This window comes from Pseudophryne corroboree, chromosome 8, assembly GCF_028390025.1.
Source record: "Pseudophryne corroboree isolate aPseCor3 chromosome 8, aPseCor3.hap2, whole genome shotgun sequence".
Taxonomy (NCBI): domain Eukaryota; kingdom Metazoa; phylum Chordata; class Amphibia; order Anura; family Myobatrachidae; genus Pseudophryne; species Pseudophryne corroboree.
The window spans coordinates 9,760,932-9,783,388 of record NC_086451.1 but is presented as its reverse complement, the minus strand read 5'-3'; the positions used below and the strand labels follow the sequence as shown (position 1 = coordinate 9,783,388).

The following is a 22,457-nucleotide window of genomic DNA, read 5'->3' as shown; positions in this document are numbered from 1 at the left end:
GTCCGTGACCATCTCTTGAAGTTCCGGGTACCAAGTCCTTCTTGGCCAATCCGGAGCCACTAGTCTTACTCCACTTTGCCGTATAATCCTCAATACCTTTGGTATGAGAGGCAGAGGAGGAAACACATATACCGACTGGTACACCCAAGGTGTTACCAGCGCGTCCACAGCTATTGCCTGCGGATCTCTTGACCTGGCGCAATACCTGTCCAGTGTTTTGTTGAGGCGAGACGCCATCATGTCCACCATTGGTTTTACCCAACGGTTTAATAGCATGTGGAAAACTTCTGGATGAAGTCTCCACTCTCCCGGGTGAAGGTCGTGTCTGCTGAGGAAGTCTGCTTCCCAGTTGTCCACGCCCGGGATGAATACTGCTGACAGTGCTATCACGTGATTCTCCGCCCAGCGAAGGATCCTGGCAGCTTCTGCCATTGCCCTCCTGCTTCTTGTGCCGCCCTGTCTGTTTACATGGGCGACTGCCGTGATGTTGTCCGACTGGATCAACACCGGTCTTCCTTGAAGCAGAGGTTCCGCCTGGCTTAGAGCATTGTAGATTGCTCTTAGTTCCAGAATGCTTATGTGAAGAGACTTTTTCAGGCTCGACCACACTCCCTGGAAATTTCTTCCCTGTGTGACTGCTCCCCAGCCTCTCTGGCTGGCACCCGTGGTCACCAGGATCCAATCCTGCATGCCGAATCTGCGGCCCTCCAATAGATGAGCCTCCTGCAACCACCACAGAAGGGATACCCTTGTCCTCGGCGACAGGGTTATCCGCAGGTGCATCTGAAGATGCGACCCTGACCATTTGTCCAACAGATCCCTTTGCATGGAATCTGCCGAAAGGGATTGCTTCGTAAGAAGCTACCATTTTTTCCCAGGACTCTTGTGCATTGATGTACAGACACCTTTCCTGGTTTTAGGAGGTTCCTGACCAGGTCAGATAACTCCTTGGCTTTTTCTTCGGGAAGAAAAACCTTTTCTGAACTGTGTCCAGAATCATCCCCAGGAACAGCAGACGAGTTGTCGGCATTAATTGGGATTTTGGAATATTCAGAATCCATCCGTGCTGCTTTAGCACCTCTCGAGATAGTGCTAAACCCATCTCTAGCTGTTCTCTGGACCTTGCCCTTATTAGGAGATCGTCCAAGTATGGGATAATTAATACGCCTTTTCTTCGAAGAAGAAATATTATCTCGGCCATTACCTTTGTAAAGACCCGAGGTGCCGTGGACAAACCAAACGGCAGCGTCTGAAACTGATAGTGACAGTTTTGTACAACGAACCTGAGGTACCCCTGGTGTGAGGGGTAATTGGAACGTGGAGATACGCATCCTTGATGTCCAAGGATACCATAAAGTCCCCTTCTTCCAGGTTCGCTATCACTGCTCTGAGTGACTCCATCTTGAACTTGAACTTCTTTATGTACAGGTTCAAGGACTTCAGATTTAGAATAGGCCTTACCGAGCCATCCGGCTTCGGTACCACAAAAAGAGTGGAATAATACCCCTTCCCTTGTTGTAGAAGAGGTACCTTGACTATCACCTGCTGAGAATACAGCTTGTGAATGGCTTCCAAAACCGTCTCCCTTTCTGAGGGGGACGTTGGTAAAGCAGACTTCAGGAAACGGCGAGGTGGCTCTGTCTCTAATTTCAACCTGTACCCCTGAGATATTATCTGCAGGATCCAGGGATTTACCTGCGAGTGAGCCCACTGCGCGCTGTAATTCTTGAGACGACCGCCTACCGCCCCCGAGTCCGCTTGCGAAGCCCCAGCGTCATGCTGAGGCTTTTGTAGAAGCCGGGGAGGGCTTCTGTTCCTGGGAAGGAGCTGCCTGTTGCTGTCTCTTCCCTCGTCCTCTGCCTCGTGGCAGATATGAATAGCCCTTTGCTCTCTTATTTTTAAAGGAACGAAAAGGCTGCGGTTGAAAGGTCGGTGCCTTTTTCTGTTGGGGAGTGACTTGAGGTAGAAAGGTGGATTTCCCGGCCGTAGCCGTGGCCACCAAATCCGATAGACCGACCCCAAATAACTCCTCTACGCATCGCCTGTCCACTGTCGTGTCCATAAAGCTCTTCTGGCCGAAATGGACATAGCACTTACCCGTGATGCCAGTGTGCAGATATCTCTCTGTGCATCACGCATATAAAGAAATGCATCCTTTATTTGTTCTAACGACAGTAAAATATTGTCCCTGTCCAGGGTATCAATATTTTCGATCAGGGACTCTGACCAAACTACCCCAGCACTGCACATCCAGGCAGTCGCAATAGCTGGTCGTAGTATAACACCTGCATGTGTGTATATACCTTTTTGGATATTTTCCATCCTCCTATCTGATGGATCTTTAAGTGCGGCCGTCTCAGGAGAGGGTAACGCCACTTGTTTTGATAAGCGTGTTAGCGCTTTGTCCACCCTAGGAGGTGTTTCCCAGCGCTCCCTAACCTCTGGCGGGAAAGGGTATAAAGCCAATAACTTCTTTGAAATTAGCAGTTTTTTATCGGGGCACCCCACGCTTCATCACACACGTCATTTAATTCTTCTGATTCGGTAAAAACTACTGGTAGTTTTTTCACACCCCACATAATACCCTGTTTAGTGGTACCTGTAGTATCAGCTAAATGTAACATCTCCTTTATTGCCAAAATCATATAACGTGTGGCCCTTTTGGAAAATACGGTTGATTCGTCACCTTCACTACCGGAATCAGTGCCTGTGTCTGGGTCTGTGTCGACCGACTGAGGCAAGGGGCGTTTTACAGCCCCTGACGGTGTTTGAGGCGCCTGGACAGGCACTAAGTGAGTGTCCGGCCGCCTCATGTCGGCAAACGACTGCTTAAGCGAGTTGACGCTATCCCGTAATTCCACAAATAAAGGCATCCATTCTGGTGTCGACCCCCTAGAAGGTGACATCCTCATATTTGGCAATTGCTCCGCCTCCACACCAATAACGTCCTCATACATGTCGACACACACGTACCGACACACAGCAGACACACAGGGAATGCTCTATACGAAGACAGGACCCACTAGCCCTTTGGGGAGACAGAGGGAGAGTCTGCCAGCACACACCAAAAAGCGCTATATATGACAGGGATAGCCTTATGATTAAGTGCTCCCTTATAGCTGCTTTTATATTAATATATTGCCATTTATTTTGCCCCCCCTCTCTGTTATACCCTGTTTCTGTAGTGCAGTGCAGGGGAGAGACCTGGGAGCCTTCCTGACCAGCGGAGCTGTGACAGAAAATGGCGCCGTGTGCTGAGGAGATAGGCCCCGCCCCTTTTCCGGCGGGCTCGTCTCCCGCTATTTAGTACATTTAGGCAGGGGTAAATATCTCCATATAGCCTCTGGGGCTATATGTGAGGTATTTTTAGCCTTTTTAAAGGTTTACATTTGCCTCCCAGGGCGCCCCCCCCCAGCGCCCTGCACCCTCAGTGACTGCCGTGTGAAGTGTGCTGAGAGGAAAATGGCGCACAGCTGCAGTGCTGTGCGCTACCTTAAGAAGACTGCAGGAGTCTTCAGCCGCCGATTCTGGACCTCTTCTTGCTTCAGCATCTGTGAGGGGGCCGGCGGCGTGGCTCCGGTGACCATCCAGGCTGTACCTGTGATCGTCCCTCTGGAGCTTCATGTCCAGTAGCCAAGAAGCCAATCCATCCTGCACGCAGGTGAGTTCACTTCTTCTCCCCTCTGTCCCTCGTTGCAGTGATCCTGTTGCCAGCAGGAATCACTGTAAAATAAAAAACCTAAGCTAAACTCTCTAAGCAGCTCTTTATGAGAGCCACCTAGAATTGCACCCTTCTCGGCCGGGCACAAAAATCTAACTGGAGTCTGGAGGAGGGTCATAGGGGGAGGAGCCAGTACACACCACCTGACCTGTAAAAGCTTTACTTTTGTGCCCTGTCTCCTGCGGAGCCGCTATTCCCCATGGTCCTTTCAGGAACCCCAGCATCCACTTAGGACGATAGAGAAATATACTTCGAGATTGAACTATGAAGACGGAAAAAAAAAAAATCGGAATTTTTGACTGTCTGTTCATTCTGGCAAAACACAAAAACAATGGGATGCATTTGGATGGCATTTTGATCTCGATGTGACATCAGGGAGAAGAGCAATCGAGGAACAACCAGACGCTTGACACTCAGCGCACTGAAAGCTGGTGTTCTGATCACGCTTCTGCAGAACTTGACTCCACCCATTAACCCGACTTAATGACTGCTCTGCAGACGAACCTAGCGGGGTGTGGCGCAGGTGAGACTGTGATTATACCACGTATACCCCTTATCCCCATCAATTTTCCTTTTCAATTCAAGCGTCTGCAGTTTCCTGTCAGCGTCTGCTTCGCTATGACGGTCAACAAGTCGCAGAGGCAGACGCTTAGGGCTGCAGGCGTGGATCTCAGGACCAGCTGCTTCTCCCATGGGCAGCGTTACGTGGCTTGCTCACCAGTTAGTAGCTCCAAGTATCTTTTTATGTTAATCACAGAAGGAAAAACTGCAAATATTGTTTACAGAGATGTGATCAGTGTGTACAATATAACTACACAACCCAATATTACATGGCACTACTACCTTTGTAACATTTACTCATGATGCCATCACATTCTTACCACGCCATACCGCGCTTTTTGGTACTTCAGGAGCGCTACTAAGTAAATGTCCAGACACAAGTAGAGAAGGAAACTAACTGAGATCCCGAGGCTTTACACCTCGACTGTGTGGGCCCAGCAGCAGCAATTCTGGTTGGTTAGTAACAATTTGGACACATATTGGGGGTCATTCCGAGTTGATCGTAGCTGTGCTAAATTCAGCACAGCTACGATCATCTTCCCTGACATGTGGGGGGACACCCAGCACAGGGCTAGTCCGCCCGCATGTTAGTCCCCCCCCCCCCCCCGCACAAATACAAAAGCATCGCACAGCGGCGATGCTTTTGTACTTGTGGAGTAACTCCCGGCCAGCGCAGCTTCTGCGGCTGCCCGGGAGTTGATCGTTGCTGCCACTGACCGCAGCGGCTGCGTGAGACATCTCGCAGACGCCGCGGCCCGCCTTCCCCCCAACGGTCCGGCCACGCCTGTGTTGGCTGGCTTGCACCCCCTAAATGGCGGCTTAACGCTGCCGTCCAGTCCCTTCCCGCCCTGCAACCGCCTCTGCCTGTCAATCAGGCAGAGGCAATCGCTACTGAACGACGGCCTTTGGCAGTCCGGCATGCGCAATTCCGACCCGATCGCTGCGATAAACTGCAGAGAGCGATCGGGTCGGAATGACCACCATAGTCCCCCCGTTAGTAGCATGATAGCAAAGGGAGGTTGGGGGGACAAGTGTGACAAGTGGGGGGTGACTAGGAGAGGTAGGCATATGACCCACGGCAAGGGGACAGCTGCGTGTGGCAGGACCATGATATGGCCTCAGTCCCGCCATGTGTTGTGTGCCGTCTCTTTCACATGCAGTTGTATCTTATGTGCAGAGTGTAGGTCCATGGTGTGTGTACAGCCCAGGACTCCAGATCATCGTACCCCACCAATCAGAGCAGTAAGATGGCTGCTAACTCAGTTCCTGAGCATGAGGGGCCACCAGCGTTATACTGGGCAGTGCGCGCCTAGAACGGTGGTTCTCTGCCGCCGTGGAGCACGGAGACATAAAACGCATCCACTTTCTAAATTTATCTTATTTTAATAATCACATTTAAACCTTGCTGTTGCACTGCATATAACTGGGCTCCCCAGTACGCCTACTGTCTACCCCATGGGGAGCGCACCAGAGCAACAAAAACACTATTGGTTGGCGCAAACACATGACCCCAAACATCCAGGCCCTGTGGCGAATAAAATAGCTATGCGAAATTGTGCATCTGAGGCGACTAAAACGGCACCTTGGCTCATTTCCACCCCGTAACAGAATTACCAAAGTATTAACAGAAATACTACATTACGATTACACTCCCTCCGCTCCTGTAACGGGTCCCGAAACTCAGGACTATATTAAGAGTGACACACACTCAAACAGATGTAAATGTGATCATAATCCTTTATATAGGGGGGGAGGAACCACGCTCATTATACGAAGCCTGGATTACCATCAATACTACTCGCTTTCTTAAGGCAAGTCCAGATGATATCTCAAAATATTATTAGCAAACTGCTGCCAACCGGCCCTGCCAGACACACAATGATATACAGACGACCCTGTGGAGGCTACTAATGGGCCACCGATTAGTCTCACCTAAGTGAAATTTAAAGACGAATGTTGGGTAGATACGACTGTGAAACGCGTCGACGACAGCTCAGTAATTATGAGAAGGCCCTGCACTACAAACTCTTGTACTGTAGCCATATAGCTTCACTTCCTTTGAAAATCATTAGTTTACTCTAGTTTTATCTGGCTCCTTTTTTACCTGTAACCTAAGCATTGTGAACTGAGACTGACCTTCCTATGTATATTGCAGCAGATATACACGTAGACAGAACCTAGTATGGGCAGACAGGGAGAGATTATACAGGGAAAATGTAATACCTAAAATATGGCAATTTATAAACCTGCAACCGTATGGCATTAAGCCTCATTTTATTCTGGTCGGCTTGTGTATATGTTCCTAGCTCTATGAATAAACATAAATTATATATATATATATATATATATATATATATATATTCTGTGTTGCATCCGGTAAGGGTTCAGGATAGTAGCCGCAGCAGATTGTCATGTGTACACTGATAAAACCTGATAGAAAGCTGCATTTGCTGTTTGCTTAGAATCAGTCTTACAAAGAATGCAGGAGCTGTTAACCCTTCGGCTGCCAGGAGGCGGCGTCACCCTTCTTTTCACTGCGTGTAACAGGAATTGTTTGGGCATTATCTTACTGTATCCGAGCACATTTGATACTGCTTTATGGAGCGGAGAGAGGGTGACCCTCTGGTACTACAGCCAGACAACTATCGCATTCAAGTTCTAAGCATTAAACAGAGAAACCTGTAATTAAATAAAAGACCGTTTTTGTTCCTTTGCTATTTTCACTAAACGTGCCTCCTTTAAATCTTCACTTTCTGTGTTACACTTTAATAATTTATTATTTTCGATTAACTTCTACCCCATCTGTGTAACCCTTGTTCTGTCTGCCCCTCGCCTTTAGAATGTAAGCTCTCACGAGCAGGGCCCTCAACCCTCATGGTCTTATCCTCCTCTTACTTAAACCATCTTCAGCGGCACCAAATCCCGTGTTTTATGCCACCCTAATACCTATGTCAGTGTCGTCTGCTGCTGTGGCTATGTTTATATACCCTGTACTTGTCCTATATTGTCTGTCACTATTTTCCTGTTTTATTATGTTATTAGGCGCTGCGGATCCCTTGTGGCGCCATATAAATAATAATAATAACTTGCAAATCATGTGTTAGTATAGAATATTGTGACGTGTGATGTAATACACTGCCCTGTCAATTTCACAGCATGCATTATTATAATCATTATATTTATGTCCATTACATTTGCAGACGGCTTAGAGGGCCCAGTTGTTGAGGGACAAATAAAGGTCTGGTGGCGGAAGTAAGCCTTATAGTACAGGGGAGGGCGTTCCACACAGCAGATTCAGCCAGAGGAACAACCTATGACCAGTATGGGGCGCAGTAATAAGTGCGGGTGACAGACGCAGACGTTGGGCAAAGCAGAGAAGTCGAGTTGGGAGACAAAGATACAGCTATAAGTTTCCATTCCATGACACAAAGAGGTTTTACATTCTATCTACATTTACTGTATAATCAGACATTTTCTGGTAATAGAAGACGATAAAAAAGGGCAACTGCGTTTTCCTTCAATGGTATTACCAGAGCCGGATTGCCCATTAGGTAACCTAAGCTCTCGCCTAGGATCCAGTGGCTGGTAAAGTACTATAATGCCTGAGGTCTCAGTCAGGCTGTGGGTATTACAGACAGGAATTCTGCTGTGCATGGGGAAATAAACACCCCCCTCCCTTTCAATTTTATGTCCTGAAACTTTTAGGTGTATGTATGTGTTTATTATGACTGGCTCATTTATATAAAGCCACTCGTATGCTAAGGTTTAGTGGTGCAGAAGCCAGAGATGTGTTTAGAAGGAGCACCTATAGTAATAAAACAGACAACAGATGTGCGGAACGCGTTAGCCAGCCTCCGACAACAGGGATCCAAGCGGAGGATGAATAGGCCTCCTGACACCAACTGTCCTGGCTGAGGTTTGTCATCTTGGGACATTCTATCCGTGGTTTACAAGCGTTTTCACTGCACGGTTCTAAGAAAACTGAGCCGATATCCCTGGAGATAATATCGCTGGGCTATGAGATCATTCCGAGGAATAAGTTTTCCATTACTGATGACTAAGTTGGCAGAAAACTGCAGTTTGAGTCATTTTTTCTCTTTTTTTTATCATTCCCTGAATGTTTATACTACAACAAAAGCTCGTGTTTTGTGCCGAGACTTCTGTTAGATCGTATACGCCGGTCACATGATGATTGGAAATAATGTCGGATTTGAAAAAGAGCGCCGGTTTCAAAGAAATTATATATATATACATATATATACACACACACACACACACACACACACACACACACACACACACACACACACTGCCTCTTTAAATCTCCTGACAAACCTATTGGCAGATCGGCAGCTACTGCACTGGTCTCCAGACTTCCAGCTTTACGCTGCTCTGTGACACACCAATCACTGAACGCAGCGCAGATGATGCTATGGAATACAGTTTGCTAGTTACTTATTTGTTTTATGTTGTGCAAAATGTAACAACGCTGAAACCTCCAATGCACGTACGGAAACACAAACAGAAATCTATGATAACAGAACCATATGTCTCCCATTCCTCTACCATTGGATACAGGTTGCCGGAACCCTCACCTCTGGGCCCTGTAGCAGCGGCACCCCACCTTCATTCTGACACGTATGGGCACAAATCCCCTGCCACACTTTTAGCATGCCCTATCGGCAGAGCCTGCTGGGATGTGTAGTTCCACGGCAGCTGGAACGGCGCACTTTGCTGACCCCTGGTCTGAGCAATGCACAAGGCGGATAGTACAAATGACACCACGTTCTGCAGTTTATTGTGCCCTGTAAAACGTGCCGGGACATCACATCTGGTAGCGAGTATTAGGCATGAATCATGAGAAACACATGACTAATAGGAGGAATCTCCCGGCTAGGCGCTGCATGGCTCATCTGGTTCTCGCCGGAATTGCGCTGCGTATTCTGCCAGGCCTTGCTCAGAGCCGGCTGATCAGGAGTACAGTAAGTACAGAACTAGCAGCCGGGTTACGTCTCGCTGCTGTCACTCTGTAATGAGACCGTCGCAGTACGGGACCCCTGATGTGTATGTGGTGGGTACCCTGTGATTATACGGCAGGTGGCCTGGGCTGTATGGGGCGAGGAAAGGGAGTAATAATACAGGCAGAATCTCTTCGGGCATGGTCACAGATAAAGGCTATTAGCAGGCACACGCTAGGGGCTCATTCACACCTACCTGCCAGTAATGTGCTCCTCCGCAGCAGCATCTGGCAGCCAGGTCCGATGAATATTTACTTAACTCCCGCCACTACCCAGGGTCTATGTCCCTTCCGTGTGCCCCCAGTGCAATACAACGCGTTGGTAGACACACGATGCATCACACGAGCATGGAAAACGCCGCAAAAGCATGTTACTATAAATGTATATAGAGTAAATGTTTAATGCATTTCACACACTTTTCCAACACTGGGCCCTATAGAGAAAAAATTACAAAAAGAATAGACAGATGTGACCTGACGGTAAGTGGTATGATGGCGCTACTGTGCCCACAGAGGTGGGCGTGCCATGCCAACACCAAATCATTTGTATTATCTATCTATATATATATATATATATATATATATATATAGATAGATTACTGCACAGTATCACTGCCCGATATATGATCTCATTCTGTATACATGGACTACTGTACAGTACCACTTTCTGTAATATGTTCTTATTCTGTGTATAGGGACTACTGCACAGTACCACTACCTCCAATATGTTCTTATTCTCTGTATATGGACTACTGCACAGTACCACTACCTCCAATATGTTCTTATTCTCTGTATATGGACTACTGCACAGTACCACTACCTCCAATATGTTCTTATTCTCTGTATAGGGACTACTGCACAGTACCACTACCTGCTATATGTTCTTATTCTGTGTATATGGATTACTGCACAGTACCACTACCTGCAATATGTTCTTATTCCGTGTATATGGATTACTGCACAGTACTACTTCATGCTATATTATATTCTGTGTATACGGACTACTGCACAGTACCACTACCTGCAATATGTTCTTATTCTGTGTATATGGACTACTGCACAGTACTACTTCCTGCTATATGATTTTATTCTGTGTATATGAACTACTGCACAGTACCACTATCTAATATATGTTCTTTCTTGCCCTGCATTTATATAGTACAGCACATTTCTGTTCTCACAAACTGGTTGTAGCACATCTGTCAAAAATAATCCATATATTTAAGGAGAAAAAACCCAAAATGATTTTCCTTAATGCAGAATATTTAGCACAAAATTGCTCTATAAGGTAAAATAACTCTGCTGAAGTGACAACACGCCCTCTATGTCCCATCCCCGCTGGTTACTCAGTCATCTATCACTAGGCCTCAGAGCCATGCTACAACCATACCGCCTCCTATGTACTAACAGCGCAGCAAAGGCGCTGGAACTGCGGGGCCGGAATCACAGTGGGAGGGTTGTCATATTTCATGCAATATTCCACTTAGGCGCAGATGTGCACACGGTGTATGTTTACGTGAACGATCCGCTTCCTACGTATAATACGCGCAGCTTTGTTACTTGTATAAAGGACGTTACAGTGGAAAAATTGTTTTGAATACAAATCTCTTAATGTACAATAGGATCATATGAGTGCTAGTCATTTCTCTGCTGAAAAATAAGCATATAAAGATTACAACCTATCTACTTGTTAGCTACAGGTTTCAGGTGACATCAGCTTCCTCGTGAGTTTGAAAAGAGATTACAGAAAAGACTCCTCTGCACTTTGCTGTTCCGTACAATGCACCCTGGCGGGCTGCCTCTAACACTTATCATTGTATGCGGATTTATAGCCTTGTATTTTACTGGCGGTACTGACACTTTAAAGCTGGGATAATTGAAGGTTGGGATAATTGTGGGAACAAAAGACAACATATTAAAGAGAATACACTTTGTCTTGTCTTATTCACTAACCAGTAGCCCCATGTTTGTGAGACCCTTCCTCAGAACGTATTGCAGGAAAAAAACTATATTTCACCATGATCTGTCCACTAGGTGGCGCTGCTGTACATACCTGGGCCTGAGACTTACTGAGAATTACTCAGATCCTGCATGAAAAGTTATAAAAATATCATACAACTAGTAAATGACGGAACATCATAGCAGTAAGGTCAGCGCCAGATGTGCACGCCCGAATGGAGCAACATTTAGCAGCCGCCTGTGTGCAAATCACTTGAATTCCCCCCATAGAGGTGAGGAGCAGTGCTAGCCTTTTATTATACAGGGTAAGCAGCATTTTTTTTAATCATTTTGGTGAAACATTATTTCACAAATGTTTCTTTTTCTTTTTACAGCCACAATAATATAATCTCCCTTTAAGGAGCGTAATTATCAAAGCACGGGAAAGAGAAAGCACCAACCAATCAGCTACTAACGCTCATTTTACAGGCACTGTTTGAAAAAAATTACATGAGCTGATTGATTGGTACCTAATCTCTACTTTATCTCTCTCCAATCTTTGCTAAATCTCCCCCTATGTAACAATTGTAAAACGCTCCAGGGCAGCACTAACGTGTCCAGCTCTCTCATTCATAATGGCGGCCTCTTTGATCCATTCACTTGAGCCCCTGATTAATTACTGAAGGGCTCCCCGGCTCTTCCCTCCCTCCATTTATGATCCGAGGTTGTATAGAGGTTTTCTACAGCTCTTTAGATCTGACACAAGTGAAAGGAACCCTGGGTAATTAGCAGTGTGGGGGGTGGAATCGGCCTCCTTTCATCTGCAGAAACGTTAGTGTAGAGATGGAGATGTCATTTATCTGCTGTCCGCTGCGGCCAATGAGGACATTTAGAACATAAAGAGCAACGTGCTGCCGCAGATAGGGGCTCTCCTCGCTGTTGTGCATTTCCCAGGACGGCGACATGGGAGAATGTTCCATTATACACGTCTATCTCAGTCACTCCATAGGCCGAGCCGACGTCACGGTTATTTGCGTCTGTGCTTTATCCGCTTGACACTGACCAATGTCACTTCTGCCTTCAGAAAAGGGACAAGGACGTTTGTTTCCAAAAGGCGAACCGCTTGGAGTTATGACAGCGCACTGAGAATTATCCGATACGTAAGACCAGACAATGAACCATTATATGGGAGATAAGATCATCTGGGGTACCCCTCACCCCATAACCTCAACATTCTCTAGTAATAAAACTAAATGGGCGACTACTTACGTAAAAACTTTGCTAAATCCACTCCAATTATCAGTATTTTGGTAGGGGTCCAACAATGGACTCCATGTAGGGGGGTCTCAGCACTCACAGATATCCGGGACCTCAGACTGGTCACCGTCAGTGCGTCTAACCGCTCTGCATAGTATCAGAACCCTTAGAGCCATGTGTCAGAGTGGAAGGTGATTACCCACGGTCCCTGCTGAATGTGATGGATCAATAGCCTCTGGATTCCATTAGTGGTGATTCATCAGGAGAATATTACAGGTCTGCCCAAAACATGCTCAGTCGGTGCTTCCCTCACAAGAGATCCTGACAAGGAACGTCAGCCAAACCTCAACTATGGCAGCCAAACCCATCCTACACATGGCTGCCAGTGACCAAGCTCACGCAAGGGCAATTCCAGGCCTCCTACACAAGATTCCGCTCATTGCAAAACAACTTGGAAGCTTCGCCGGAGGTTGTATGTCCTTTATGAGGCTGGGTGATGGTAGAAGCAAATGGACATCCCACGCCTCAGCCACAATCATGTTACAACTTGTGGGCCTTCAGGAGGCTCATCCCGGTCCAAATGCACACCTCCACATGCCGAGCTCAGCATTGCAGGGAATCCTGGGCAAGATCTCCTGACACACACAGATGTACGGTATTACCACAGCAACAAGGAGTTCTAGGTCAGGGGTAGCCAACCCTGGTCCTCGAGAGCTACCAACAGTTAACGTTTTTCAGATCTCCTCACAGAATCACAAGTCAAGTAATTAGCTCCATCTGTGGATCTTTAAAATGAGTCAGTGAGCAATGATTGCACTTGTGCACCTTCTGGGTGATCTGGAAAACGTGAACTGTTGGTAGTGCTTGAGGACTAGGGTTGGCTATCACTGTTCTAGGTTAACACCAGGCACCATGGAGTGTTGGCTTTTATTGAGCTGAGGAGCTTGGGTAACAGCCCTTCCAAAGACGCAATGCAATACTTCTACGCAGGCAAGGGGTGCTGGGTAATACACTTTATAGCAGCGATGTACAACATGGAGCTCAGACACTGGTCCCAGGAAGAGTTTTAGGGGTCCAATAACAGTCGGAACTGAGAAGGGTTGTGTAAAAATGGCCCCCACAAAATATTCAGCTGTGCAGACAAACTTGCCTCCAAACAAAAGACTGAACCACCCTCAGTTCTAGACTACTCCTGCAGCTGGGTAACAGACAACCTGGCATAGAAATGTTTGCAAACAACGTGATGCCCGCTGGGAGTAACGCCAACACAGTGGCAGGAATGGTGCCCATAGAGATGCATGAACGCGTTTTCTGAGTTTGCAAACGTAGAAACATTATGGGAAATGCCATGTAAAGTAAACAAGAACTTGAGCACTTTAGGAATATTAAGCAAAGTTAAAGGGATATGTTCGTCTCTACGCTGTTACCCGATAGGCCGCGGAGATTAAGTTTACACATCGCTGATCTCTGCCAAATTCTTAGCACATGCCGTAGGTACCGTAAAAAGCGGTTATAGCGCCTTACAGGCTTTTCTGCTAAATTAAACAACAAATAAGAGCATGGATGTGAAAGCATTATAAAGCAGGTGTTGATAGCAGCCAAACCTGACGTCAGACAGCCCCGGCCTGCAGCGGTAATGAATACTTTACACATCGCGTTTCGCCGACTCCTGGATTATAAGCAGCCATTATACACAGGAGAACCTACACAGAAGCGATTTATGTCACGGAGAATACGCGAGCTCGCCAGCTTCAGAGACACAAGTAATTGCCTAGTTTGTTTAGTGATTATCCGTGGTAATTATGTGTTCATCGAGCTTACGCAGGCTCTGAAAGACATGGAAGAAAAATATCCGTGTGAATAGAGAGTTACTTAATGTGATGGGCTCAGCGCAGACGGTAACTGAGATGAAGAGGGTAATGTCATATAACTCCCAGTCATCAGGCTGCAATGACGTTCCTTGTATTCCGGTAATAACCTAGCCCGTTACACAGCACAGGAGGCTCCATTATTCATCAATGTCCGGGAAAGGGACGAGGTTCTAGATGTTCTGCTGCGCAGTCACCGGCAGCTAATGGACCAATACACGGCACTACTTCATTACTCCTCTATGCGGGATTAGTCTTACCACTATGAATTACACAGGTGCTGCGTCTGATTAAAACCAGGTGACATGCAGCATGTAGTCAGCCAGCCTCAGACCTGTGTAATTCATGAGTGTCCTGGTTTAAAGGGACAGTGCGGGAAGCAAGTATCTGACTGCATCAACATAGTATAACAGATGTATCTCAGTGGCGCACACAAGGGGGTTTCTGAGTACCCGGAAATCCCCCCCCCCCTGATGGACCAAATTTTTTTAATAACAAAGTCACTTGTTACGGCCCACGCCTGAAGCCCCGCCGCTCGCTGTGGTGTCTAATGATGCAATGCACCTACGCCCATCGGTGATCTACCGGCTGGGCTTCTGCATCTGACCCATAGATACTGGTTATTATGGTGGGTGGGCGTGTTTGTGTGCAGGGGCGTCAGAAAATGTATAGGTCAGAGACCAATGCAGAAAAAGAAGCGCTGTGAAGAAGATCCGGTGATCATCCCTCGCTGCTGTCCTCTGTGGATGTCTAGGCCTTTTGTGTTTCTGAGATCATAAGTGTGATCTGTTTTCTCATGGTGATGTGGCCACTGCTAAGGTTCCCGCTATCTGGTGGATGTGTCTGCAGCCTGAGGACGGCCTGTGACACTGGCACTGAGAGCTCCTGGGGCCACACGTTGTGGATTCACAGCAACATCTTACAAATGCGAACACCACACTTGGAGCCACAGTAACTGCAGACACGTTTCCTGCTTAACGGATAAGAAATAAGAGAAGAACAGCGCAGACCCGACCATGACGCAGCTTCTGTGTCCACTGTCCAATTACTTCTGGTCTCTTGAAAAATTGGTGGCTGCAGATTTCACAGCCGTACTTTCCTCAAATTACCTAAAGGGAACCCTCCCCCCCACCCCACCCCACCCCCCACACATCCTGCATTTGCTCTTGTACCTCTAGGTCTCTAAGTATTTGTAATTATCTATTTATATAATGGTAATTAATAAAAACTGTGGCAAGACTAATGTGCAGAGCCATACCTGGTGCCACGCCTAATGTGCAGAAACATACCTGGTGCCACGCCTAATGTGCAGAGCCATACCTGGTGCCACGCCAAATGTGCAGAGCCATACCTGGTGCCACGCCTAATGTGCAGAGCCATACCTGGTGCCACGCCTAATGTGCAGAGCCATACCTGGTGCCACGCCTAATGTGCAGAGCCATACCTGGTGCCACGCCTAATGTGCAGAGCCATACCTGGTGCCACGCCTAATGTGCAGAGCCATACCTGGTGCCACGCCTAATGTGCAGAGCCATACCTGGTGCCACGCCTAATGTGCAGAGCCATACCTGGTGCCACGCCTAATGTGCAGAGCCATACCTGGTGCCACGCCTAGTGTGCAGAGCCATACCTGGTGCCACGCCAAATGTGCAGAGCCATACCTGGTGCCACGCCTAATGTGCAGAGCCATACCTGGTGCCACGCCTAATGTGCAGAGCCATACCTGGTGCCACGCCTAATGTGCAGAGCCATACCTGGTGCCACGCCTAATGTGCAGAGCCATACCTGGTGCCACGCCTAATGTGCAGAGCCATACCTGGTGCCACGCCTAATGTGCAGAGCCATACCTGGTGCCACGCCAAATGTGCAGAGCCATACCTGGTGCCACGCCTAATGTGCAGAGCCATACCTGGTGCCACGCCTAATGTGCAGAGCCATACCTGGTGCCACGCCTAATGTGCAGAGCCATACCTGGTGCCACGCCTAATGTGCAGAGCCATACCTGGTGCCACGCCAAATGTGCAGAGCCATACCTGGTGCCACGCCTAATGTGCAGAGCCATACCTGGTGCCACGCCTAATGTGCAGAGCCATACCTGGTGCCACGCCTAATGTGCAGAGCCATACCTGATGACACTACTAATGCGCAGTACTTTGCATACGTGCAGGACCCGTACTGCTCTGCGACGTCGGCTGCATACTGACAGCGAGTAACAGTGTGATGCCGTTTGTTGCCTACATTATCGTGGTGCGTCGAGGTCAGGATCTCCATTGGAAGACTTCCTGGTCTATTGGTAGAAACTGCAGCATCCAGCTTGCGCAACCCCACAGATCACGCAGCCGGCCGATGGTGTCGCAGATGATCCGATACTACACCCTCGGTCGCAGCACGGATTATATCAGTCGCCTCCTGCTGCATTACCGTGTCTGTGCATCACTGCCGCTTCTCCTCCAACCTCATGTGAATCAGCCCCCGGCCGCAGTATACACAGGCGCAGCCACCTACACACCTTCAGCAGCCAGCCTGTGAAACATAGAATTTACCCCTCCTGCCACTAAGCTGCCTTCCTGTCCCGGGCGGGCAATTATGGCTGTACCCTTTCAATGCCAGTGAGAGTCTCATGGACCCGGCCGAGCGCTGTGCTTCAGTAATGGGTCTAGAAACAGACTTCAAACACATTTCTGAGCAAACATGAATATCGCCTCCGCTATGGGGAACGACTCTGCTCGGATGAAAGGCGGCTCAGATCCTTATCCCTCAGACCCGTCATCTACTGGCGTTTACTTGCGAAAAAAGCAGAGGGAGCAGGAAAATACACAACATGCCGGGTGGGGGATGGTGGTGGGGGTGGGTGGGTGTGTGTGTGTGTGTGTGTGTGTGTGTGTGTGTGTGTGTGTGTGTGTGTGTGTGTGTGTGTGTGTGTGTGTGTGTGTGTGTGTGTGTCAGGGGGTTGTGGGCCAGTTTCTAGATTTTATTTTTGCTTATGACGCTTAATTTTTCCGAACATATTTGTATTTTGGTTTTGATCAGTCCGATAAACAATGACAGATACCCGATCATCGCTTATGTTAATGTAACGAGATACCTGTGCTGCTTGTATATATTCCTTAATTAGCGGCAATGTGTTTGGGTCTCCAAGCTCTCCAGACATTGGCTCACAATCAGGCGGAACAGCCAACGGTTGTATCTAAAACTGGTCAACAATCATCAAATGAAGACCCCCCCCCCCTCCCCCCTCTAAGTGAAGTATCCCGATTTTAAAATCAGAAAATCTGTGCGCCAAACCACTGGCAAACTCCATGACAGGGGAAAGCGATACGTGGGTGCAGGACAGCATCTCCCCTGATTGGATGGGACCCCGGGGTACTGGTGCAGCTACTGCATCACACGGCAGCTCCCGCTTGTGTGTCGGTTACATGTGAACGCCATCCACACGACAAACACACGTGTATATGACACGGAGCTGGCCTATTTCTTACCCCGGAGCTCAGACAACTATTTTAAGTTTTGTAAAAACCCCGCACGCACGCACGCGCGCACGCACACACACACACACACACACACACAGTGCTGGTCTCCGCATAACATACCCCCTGACCTGCAAAATGAAAGGAAAACAAAAGGAAGGTTTTGCCGACGTGGAACAGTCACAAAGCATCAAACTGTGAATGATATTAAATAAAGGGCTAGCGCAAACATAATAAATCTGCTTAACGCACAAGCAGGGCCGCGCCAGGTACCACCAAAACCACGCAGATAGGGACAACGTGGATCCCCCGACTTTATCATCGACGGATCCCTGACTGCAACTCTGGAAATAACCCAAACTAAGCCGCTCCGATCGCACTGCTGTTGGGGGGTTCAGTCCCCATTTTGCAGTAGTGAAAACGGAGCCTGGACCAGGTGATGTGGGGGGGGGGAGGGTAAGGTGGTGTCGGCTTACTCTACATATCTACAGTATCTGCTGAATGCTACACGGCCGCAATTATTAAGAAGTCATTTATGTGCAAGTACAATAGCTGCGGCTGTTTCCACAATGCGACCATCCACAAGCTGACCGTTCCCTTTAACGCAACTCGCAGGCGGCGCTGTGACTACAGCAAAACAATTCTGCATGCATATCACCCCCTATGCGTGTTTAGAGAATCTGTGCAAAATAATGGTCACTGACCGGGGATGAAAAAACAAAAGCGTTGTCCCTTTAACCCTTTCAGTGCAACCCTGCCGTCTTTCCCGTCCGTGCAAAGATCAGTCTGTTTGGGGAATTTATTATATTAGGAAAGAAGAAGCCCAGCAGGAGAAAACCAGGCTGTAGAACGTGGAGCTACGCACAGGGGAGAAAGGGCCGTCAGGGCGAGAAATGCTCAATCCCCTGCAGACCAGTTCCATCACCCAGTTACGGAAAGTCTTGCTAGGTGGTGAATTGAAAGCTGCAGTCAAGAGCTAAAGAAAACTCAATGTAGCCTTTCCCAGACCGCTGCTTACATTCACTTAGCAGTTGCTCGCAGGGTGTTGCCATATTTTATTAAAAGTCTGTCCCCAAGTATTTGTGCTGGGAAGGATGTAAATTCATTATTATCCTTTATATATTAGTGTAATAAATGCAGAACACTTCCACTAGGAGGAGGAATCGGAGCAGAGAGATCAGACACAATTGTGCAATACAGACAAAGGCAGTCAGGGAACAGGCATATACCGCCAGCGTCCTGACGTCTCTATATCAGCGAGGACTCTCAGTTACAGCAAAGAAAACAGAATTTATTCTATTACCGTCGCATTATTAACAAGAGAAATACGCACGGCAGTCAGCGATGAACATTTTCACAAGCAGTGACTTTTTTTCACAATTGTTACCTTAACTAAATGTGATGTTCTAGCAATGCGCACTATAACACAGATCTATTCACTATGGGCCTGACGCGAGGATTTACGGAGCGTATTTTGCACTGCGCACGCTCTGGATGCGGGCAAACGCAGACACAAACGATGCAGAGTCGCACGCACTTTAGTTATATGCTCAGTGGCGGCTGGTGAGGCGTAAGGGCGCGGTAACCCTGCATACTCCTGTAGGCAAGGTCCTGTGAGGGCGTGTCCACGCAACTGCGAACTGCGCGGTTAGGTGGTATTGCACTTGTCAGACAGTTTCTGGCTGGCATTAATGATGGTGGTCACTACCGCACCAAGCGTACGGAGTGGGAGCACGTGATGCGTGCAGATCTGCGCACTGGCGAATAAATGGACTGAGGCCCAGATTTATCAAGCCTTGGAGAGTGATAAATTGCACAGTGATTAAGTACCAACCAATCAGCTCCTAACTGCCATGTTGCAGCCTGTGTTTGTCAAAACGACAGTTAGGAGCTGATTGGTTGCTACGTTATCAATCTCCAAGGCTTGATAAATCAGCACCCATATATGACCGCCTAGGGCTGATTGGCGTCCAGCTCTGCATCCGCACCACCACTGCAGGAAACATTTATTTAGGCTTCCATAAGAAGTGTAGCTTCAGGTTTGCTGCCCCCCCCCAAAGCTTGCACCTTAGACTGCTGCCACATGACAGCCACCCTCCTGCCCTGGCTCCAAGTGCACCCTGCGGGGCAGAGAGCCATTCCCCAGCAGCATATAATGCAGGTTGACAATTGTGTCAGGGCTGTGGCTGCCAGGGAGGAGGAGGGAGGAACTCCAGCAATGCCAAATGCCAATGACATCACCATTGTAAGGTTGTGATTCAGCCGCCCTCCCGTGCTTGTGGTCAGGAGGGAAGGGGGGCAGCTGGGTGCTTGTGTCTTCTGCAGGCGTATGCCTCACATTGGGGGGGGGGGGGGGGGGGGGGGGGGGAGTGGAAGGAAACTACTGTCCAACCAGGGGCTGGCTGCTACTTACATGCCTGGTACAACTTCACTCCCCCCCTGACTCTTCCCAGATCATGTAGTTTCTTCACAAAAGAGTTGAGAAGCTCAAGTTCAAATAAGGCTGCTGGAGAGTTGCAGCTGAGGATGGGTTCTGGCTTTGCAGCGGAGATGAAGAGAAGATTTTTTCCAGGTGGCAGGTAATGCCCGGCTTCGCTCACCCAGGGCATGCCAGCGCCATAGATCACCTGCCGCAGCGATTCACAGACACTACAGGGATAGGAGGACGTTCCTGCACTGCTCTGTAAAGTCTTCCTATGGGACACAGCTACCACATCCAGGCAGGAGGTGGGATGTCATTCTGAGGAGGGCACCTCACAGCTGACCTGAAGGAAGCGGGTAAGCTTGTCCCTGTATACACTACTACTTCAGTCAATGTATTTTGGGGTTCCTCTCACTGTAGTGTTAAATGGAGCCACTTGCTGCGTAACAGAGTAATTAGCATCGGACGGTCGCCACAAAGGCAGGAAGACAACAAATATCTATATACCAGCAAAGAACCCAGGAGGTAGAAGCGCGTGTCTGAGGACAGAAAACTTTCTGGGGATGAGGGGGTTAAGCTGCTGGCTAAGACTCCAGTCCTTTGTGTGGCTCTGATCACTGTCTGGTAGAGCAAGGCTCCCAGTGGTATATAGGTGACTATACTGCACTGCAAGAGATGCTGACACTACATAGGTGACTATACTGTACTGCATGGGATGATGACGCTACATAGGCGACTATACTGCACTGCATGGGATGCTGATACTCTATAGGTGACTATACTGCACTACATGGGATGCTGATACTCTATAGGTGACTATACTGCACTACATGGGATGCTGACACTACATAGGTGACTATACTGCACTGCATGGGATGCTGACACTACATAGGTGACTATACTGCACTGCATGGGATGATGACGCTACATAGGTGACTATACTGCACTGCATGGGATGCTGACACTACATAGGTGACTATACTGCACTGCATGGGATGCTGACACTACATAGGCGACTATACTGCACTGCATGGGATGCTGATACTCTATAGGTGACTATACTGCACTACATGGGATGCTGACACTACATAGGTGACTATACTGCACTGCATGGGATGCTGATACTCTATAGGTGACTATACTGCACTACATGGGATGCTGATACTCTATAGGTGACTATACTGCACTACATGGGATGCTGACACTACATAGGTGACTATACTGCACTGCATGGGATGCTGACACTACATAGGTGACTATACTGCACTGCATGGGATGATGACGCTACATGGGTGACTATACTGCACTGCATGGGATGCGGACGCTACATAGGAGACTATACTGCACTGCAAGGGATGCTGTCGCTACATAGGTGACTATACTGCACTGCATGGGATGCTGACACTACATAGGTGACTACGCTGCATTGCATGGGATGCTGACACTACGTAGGTGACTACGCTGCACTGCATGGGATGCTGACACTACGTAGGTGACTACGCTGCACTGCATGGGATGCTGACACTACGTAGGTGACTACACTGTACTCCATGGGATGCTGACGCTACATAGATGACTATACTGTACTCCATGGGATGCTGACACTACATAGGTGACTATACTGCACTGCATGGGATGCTGACACTACATAGGTGACTATACTGCACTGCATGGGATGCAGATACTCTATGGGTGACTATACTGCACTGCATGGGATGCTGACACTACATAGGTGACTATACTGCACTGCATGGGATGCTGACACTACATAGGTGACTATACTGCACTGCAAGGGATGCAGACACTACATAGGTGACTATACTGCACTGCATGGGATGCTGACGCTACATAGGTGACTATACTGCACTGCTTGGGATGCTGACGCTACATAGGTGACTATACTGCACTGCATGGGATGCTGACGCTACATGGGTGACTATACTGCACTGCAAGGGATGCTGACACTACATAGGTGACTATACTGCACTGCATGGGATGCTGACACTATATAGGTGACTATACTGCACTGCCTGGGATGCTGACACTACATAGGTGACTATACTGCACTGCATGGGATGCTGACACTACATAGGTGACAATACTGCACTGCATGGGATGCTGACATTACATAGGTGACTATACTGCACTGCATGGGATGCTGACACTACATAGGTGACTATACTGCACTGCAAGGGATGCTGACACT

General features: G+C 48.2%; 2 protein-coding genes across 7 annotated transcripts in view; one reads left to right on the top strand and one right to left on the bottom strand.

Moving 5' to 3' along the window:
- The window catches only part of RALGPS1 (Ral GEF with PH domain and SH3 binding motif 1), a 552,121-nt gene that overhangs the window by 36,262 nt on the left and 493,402 nt on the right, over nt 1–22,457 (bottom strand). The window lies entirely within an intron of this gene.
- The window catches only part of ANGPTL2 (angiopoietin like 2), a 260,169-nt gene continuing 257,968 nt past the window's right edge, over nt 20,257–22,457 (top strand). The window contains exon 1 of the mRNA XM_063935885.1: nt 20,257–20,607. The gene's annotated coding sequence lies outside the window, so the exon portion shown is untranslated. The remainder of the gene's footprint in view (nt 20,608–22,457) is intronic.